The sequence below is a fragment of the Heptranchias perlo genome, chromosome 9 (genome assembly GCF_035084215.1).
Source record: "Heptranchias perlo isolate sHepPer1 chromosome 9, sHepPer1.hap1, whole genome shotgun sequence".
Classification (NCBI taxonomy): domain Eukaryota; kingdom Metazoa; phylum Chordata; class Chondrichthyes; order Hexanchiformes; family Hexanchidae; genus Heptranchias; species Heptranchias perlo.
In genome coordinates, this window is record NC_090333.1 from 32,621,214 (window position 1) to 32,627,841 (window position 6,628).

Consider the following 6,628-nt stretch of genomic DNA (forward strand, 5'->3'; position numbering starts at 1 on the left):
CTAAAGAATGCTTTGATAAAGCATGTAATTTGTCATGGGTTTCCGAATGGCTAAGGAACCTATTCTTACAATGAAGTAAAGTGACAACGTAAAAATGGAGCGATTGAAACAATGAGTGATTGTGCTGTGCTTAACAAAACCCAAAATCTTTTGTTGAGAATTTGTATTAAAGGCACATTCCATGTTTTCTTGCTTCATGCTTTCTTATGGTCTTAACTTATAATTGTAATTAATTACAATTGCATTTCCCTCGTTCCTTCCATCCCTCAAGAGTTCTAACGCTGTGAATTGAAAGTTGTTTAAATCTGTGATGTTAGTAATGGCAGAACCTGGTCTGCAACATATCATAGTGCAGTTTTCATCAGACGCATGGCTAAACATAATAAATACAGCTCAAATTTCACTCAGTATCACAGCATGCTCAAGATGTCTGCATCACATTATAAACAAAATAGCTATAAATTAATTTTAGATTTATCATAATTACAAAAAACAACCCAATTTATCAGAATTATTTGGCACTATATTGTAACCTATTTTTCTTCCTTTCAAATCCTTTGAGATTGTCTGCATAGTGCTATAAGGAGTTTTTAAAAAAAACTATTTCTATTGTACACAGGTCAGGTTTTATGTTTGTACATATTAACTTTATTCTCACCCTCTTTAATTCCTAACAATGACCTCCACAACATTTACCTGATGTAATTGTGCTGAAACTCCAAGTTTATCCTTAAAATTTCCAAGATTAAGAATCTTATTGTTTTGCATTTCTTTTTAAGTTACTTAAGTTAATTGTAAGATATTTCACTGTAGGTAACAAATCCTTTGACATCACTTCACTTTCTCATTGGGCCTTGTTCTAAAAAAACCCCTTCTTTTTTGGCATTTAAAATAGAACCTTGAAGTAGGACTGGATCTGAAAGCAGGAGTTCAATTTAAGTTAACATATTTAAAAGTATATATTTTTATTGACATTACTTAACATCACAGTTGTCAATATACAAAAAAAAATGAACATAGTCCAATCTGTACAACATTACATAGGATTGCATCCTAAACTGTTAGTTGGAGCCTGAAGAGGCTATATGTATACTGAAAGTAAATATAAAAAGTAAAGTAATAACTTAAAAATGGAGTGATTGAAACAGTGAGTGATTGTGCCGTGCTTAACATAACCCAAAATCTTTTGTTGAGAATTTGTATTAAAGGCACATTCCATGTTTTCTTGCTCCATGCTTTCTTATGGTCTTAACTTATAATTAATTGCAACTGCAACTCCCTCCTTTCCTCCACCCCTCAAGAGTTCCGACACTGTGAATTGTTTAAATTTGTGATGTTAGTAATGGCATCAAGATGGTAATACCCCTGCACTTTGTTGTTTGCTGATTTTATAGGAAGTGTGACACCTTGAATCTTCACATTTCCTACTTTGAAGGATTCAGAAAAATGTTTGTCATTCGTTCCTCACCTCTATTGCCAACATTTCTCTCCATCACAACCTTTCTTATCTCTGTATTTTATTGACACTACCTCACTCAGGACACTACCTTGGTCCTCTGAATATTCCCTGTTTCCTTTACAACTCCAAATACATTGTCCTGCACACACTTCCTCCTTTCTCCATCCCAGTGCATTAAAGCCAAGACTCATCACACTGTCACATACTCTATCTCGTTCTTTCCCAGGGCCTCAAAATTGGGGGACTCCTTACCTCCCTCAGTTTTCCCCTTATAATTTACAGGCTTTTAAGGCCCAATTATTATGTCATAGAACTGCTACTTCTTGTTTTACCTATTATTTTCTCCAACTCTTCAATCTCCATAGTATCCTTCACGATGAGCCTTAGTCATTGATTCCAGTTTCTCCACAGTACAAAAAAAGATTTTAATGTGGATAGAAATAATGTAATGTACACTGGGTACATGAAACATGAATAGATGGGATGGGTGTCAATTGGCAAAAGTACGAAAAGATAAAGAACTTGGTGTGAATAATGACCAACCACCTTCAGTTAGTGTAGGTCTATTAATCAATAAGACTAATCAAGTACTGGGATGTATCTCAAAGGCAATTGATATAAGTCAGCTCATCGTAAGCCTTTATAAATCACAGATAAGGCCACATTTGGAATATTTTGTGCAATTTTGGACATTCTACTTTCAATATGATGTTTATAATTTAGGTTCAAAATTTGAAAAGCTTCTGAACACTTTGGTTTTAATAAGAGAGCAATAGGAGAATAAATTTAAAAAGTATGGTGTTATGTGGCAATGTACTTTATAGTTCTCCCTACTTGTAACAACGGAAAGAAAGAAAATGTTGGTGCAGATACTATTTTCTGCGACTTGATGTTGCCAATATACTTAGGAAATCATTACGTTCTAATATTCACATCTTTGCATTATCAACTAACAAAGAAACAATAGGACTGATTTCATCTTCTTAGATCCCTAGATTGTGCACTAATGGGATGGTAAAGGGTAGGATATCAGGCGGAAATTGGTTCCTCTAGATTCATGCTAATTCTGGACTCCGCTATAAATTCCAGTCAAGCTCCCGCTCAAAGCAGATGGGAGCTTCATTATCCTATGTAAAAGTGGGTGTGGAAATGTGAGCTGGCAATTTTCTGAGCCATGAGCATGCTGGATGCCAAGTCCCTAGCATGACCATGAAAACCTGGTGGGAAGGAGGCCTCGGGCAGACCAAGAGAGAGGGTCTTTAAAAGGCCCATACATTTCAAAGGTAAGTGAATTAGGCATTTTAGACACCCCACTTGCATTTTTAACATTTAAAAAAAAATTCCAGCTGGCACTTTCCAGGCTTTCATGAGCAGTTGTGCCGGCTGTTGGTTTTTTTGCCTCATGCTCCCTGCATTGGCACTAACAACAACTTACATTTATAAAGCTCCTTTAATGTAGAAGAATATTGCAAGGTGCTTCACAGAGGCATAAGCAAAAAAATGGGTGCCAAGCAGAAGAAAAATATATTAGGAGGGGTAACCAAAAGCTTGGTGAAAGAGGTGGATTTTAAAGAGAGTTTTGGAGGAAGAGAAAGAGATGGCGTCATCAGAAGGGCAGCTTGCATGCCTCTCGTATGAGTCCATGAACATGCTGCATGCAATTAGCTTCTGTTGGCAGTGTGCATGGTGGTCCTAATTTGCAAGATTTATGGATGACATTAGAAACATATTCCCGTGTCAGCAACAAAGTCTGCCCTACAGCAACACGATGTGGAGATGCCGGTGATGGACTGGGGTGGACAAATGTAAGGAATCTTACAACACCAGGTTATAGTCCAACAATTTTATTTTAAAATCACAAGCTTTCGGAGATTATCCCCTTCGTCAGGTGAAGCAACATGGCCAGGCATATGCATGTATCAAAGAGCTGAAAGGTTGCGTGACTGCTTTGTGTGTTGCCTCGGTGAAGTTGCACGAGGTTAATTGTGACCTCTTTTTGGCTTTCATCCTAAAGTCATATACTATTTGTAGGCAACTCTAACTTTGGCAGTCTTCCTGAAACCATAAAATTCCTTTCCAATTTGCTCCCATGACCTATGGATGTGAGACACTACATTTAGTCTTTCCCCCATGTCTAGCCGGCATATTTTACATCGAACCCGATCAGAGGGTGCTCCTCAGCTTCAAAGAGGGCGACTCTCCTTTGCTGCACCTTCGGGAGTAAGATCTCCAGCGAAACATCCTCAAGAGGAATTATTTGCTCTTGTTCCTTCTTCCTTCTAAACTGAACTGGTAGCAGCAGTTCTTTACATTTCTTGAGTGTGCAGCTGTGCTTTGACAGAGGTCAGCAGCCCTTTAAGAGTGGCTGACTTGCCCTATGTCCTGCAGCCGTGCACAATGTGCTCCATGTGCATTAACCAATCTGTGCAGGAAATGTATGATCATCATTAAAATTAGCAGATTTGGCAAAACCATGCTGGTTGCATGCTGTGCATGTGATGAGTTCCAGTCCTACTGCACTGCAATCAAACTGCATTATCAGTTCTTTAGGACTTTGTGATCTAATGAGGAACACCAGTCTCAATGAGATAGAAAGAACTTGCATTTACTTAGTGCCTTTCATGACTTCAGGACATCACAAAGCGTTTTACAGCCAATGAAGTATTTTTGAAGTATGGTCACTGTTGTAATGTAGGAAACGGGGCAGCCAATTTACGCACAGCAAGTTCCACAAACTGCAATGCTATAATGATCAGATTATCTGTTTTAGGTGTTGGTTTAGGGATAAATATTGGCCAGGACACTAGGAGAACTCCCATGCTCTTCTTTGAATAGTGGTATTAAATCTTTTACGTCCGCCTGAGAGGGCAGACAGGGCCTCGGTTTAATGTCTCATCTGAAAGACAGCACCTTCGACCGTGCAGTGCTCCCTCAGTACTGAACTGAAGTGCCAGCCTAGATTCTGTGCTCAAGTCCCTGGTGGAACTTGAACCCACAACCGTCTGACACAGAGGCGAGACTGCTCCCACTGAGCCACTGCCGACCCCTTGAAGATATTGTAGTTATTTATTATTAGCAATATATTATAGAATCAAAGAATCATAGAAGTTTACAACATGGAAACAGGCCCTTCGGCCCAACATGTCCATGTTGCCCAGTTTATACCACTAAGCTAGTCCCAATTGCCTGCACTTGGCCCATATCCCTCTATACCCATCTTACCCATGTAACTGTCCAAATGCTTTTTAAAAGACAAAATTGTACCCGCCTCTACTACTGCCTCTGGCAGCTCGTTCCAGCCACTCACCACCCTTTGAGTGAAAAAATTGCCCCTCTGGACCCTTTTTTATCTCTCCCCTCTCACCTTAAATCTATGCCCCCTCGTTATAAACTCCCCTACCTTTGGGAAAAGATTTTGACTATCTACCTTATCTGTGCCCCTCATTATTTTATAGACTTCTATAAGATCACCCCTCAACCTCCTACTCTCCAGGGAAAAAAGTCCCAGTCTATCTAACCTCTCCCTATAAGTCAAACCATCAAGTCCCGGTAGCATCCTAGTAAATCTTTTCTGCACTCTTTCTAGTTTAATAATATCCTTTCTATAATAGGGTGTTCATATTATATTATGACTTCATTGTTTCAATATTTGTTTGTGATTTATTTTCTTTTAAAGCACAGTGAGAAAATAGACAAGAAAATCCTCAAGGAAATACAGATAAAAACATATAGCTTATATAGTCTCATGATTTGTTTATCTGATGTGCCTTCAGGCTCCCTGCTGCTAGATTTATACTATATAATGGTGTACAATGCTGAACAATAATGCCACTTTAAATCGCAATTTGTCAAAACGTTTAGACCAGGACCGAGATTTTCATCCTTCCCTCTCCAGGTTTTTCAGTGGATCTGGGGTGGGATGGGAAAAGGACCTGCAATGTGCTCTGCTGCTACGTTCTGGCCATTTTAACATTGTTTGACAGTCTGGGCCCGATTTTAGCAGGGATGCGGGTTCTCGGCGGATGGGCTTGCCGGTGAAATTAGTGGGTTTCCCGCGTGATCGTAGCAGGCAAACCACTAATTGGATTCACTTACCTGCTCCACCGGGTTCCCCGCTGCTGATCTGCGCGTCGGGCGGGCTGCTCATGCTCAGTAAGATCTGTCAGCTGGAGGCGCTCTATTTAAAGGGGCAGTCCTCCACTGACAGATGCTGCAACCAATAGCAAAGATGATTGCATGGAGCAGCCCAGGGGGAAGGCTGCTCCCAGTTTAATGATGCCTCACCCCAGGTATCAATACATGGGGTGAGGAGGAGGGGGAGGACAGAGATCTTCCACCCGGCGGGCGGGAGGAAGCGGCCCGCCTCCGCCACCAGGAAGGCCTGGCTCGAGGTGGCAGAGGGGGTCACCTGCGCCACCAACATATCGCCCACCTGCACACAGTGCAGGAGGCGGTCCAATGACCTCAGTAGGTCAGGCACAGTGAGCACACGTAGTCTTTCCCCTACACTCCGTCTGCAACATCACTGCCCCCACCCCACATCTCCTTCGGCACTGCCAACACTACTCTGTCACATCACCCCTCACACCCACTCAAACCCCATCCTCATCTTACCTGCACCTACTCACCTCGCCAGTACTCATCCCGCCACTACCACTCAACCCAATCCTCATACAATCTCATGGCTCTATCCCATACTCACCCTCTCGTGCATCTCTCTCACGGCCAGCCTCACTCAACCTGCCACCACCTGCATCCACAGGGCATGCATCATATATGTGCAGTAGGCAGCGTAAGGCAAACGTGTCGTGAGCATGAAGGGGATGCACAAGGGTGTTTGAGGGTTCGTCATGGTTGTTACTTATATTGAATTTCAGAACAACTCACATCACACATTATATTGGCACCACTACTGCCATGTCTTCGCGAATCCTGTCCGGTTTGTGCAATAATGCCCGCTCCTGGGTATCACTATGAGGACCCACCACTGATGCCACCCATTGTGTCACTGCAGAGTGGGTGTAGGTGTATTTGCAGGGCTCTTCTGCGCTGACGACTGAGAGACATCGGCGATGTCCCCGGTTGCACCATGGAAGGCTGCGGAGGAGAAGTTCGGGAGGGCAGTGGTGACTTTGACAGCGACAGGTGGGAAGATGGTGCACGGGCCAG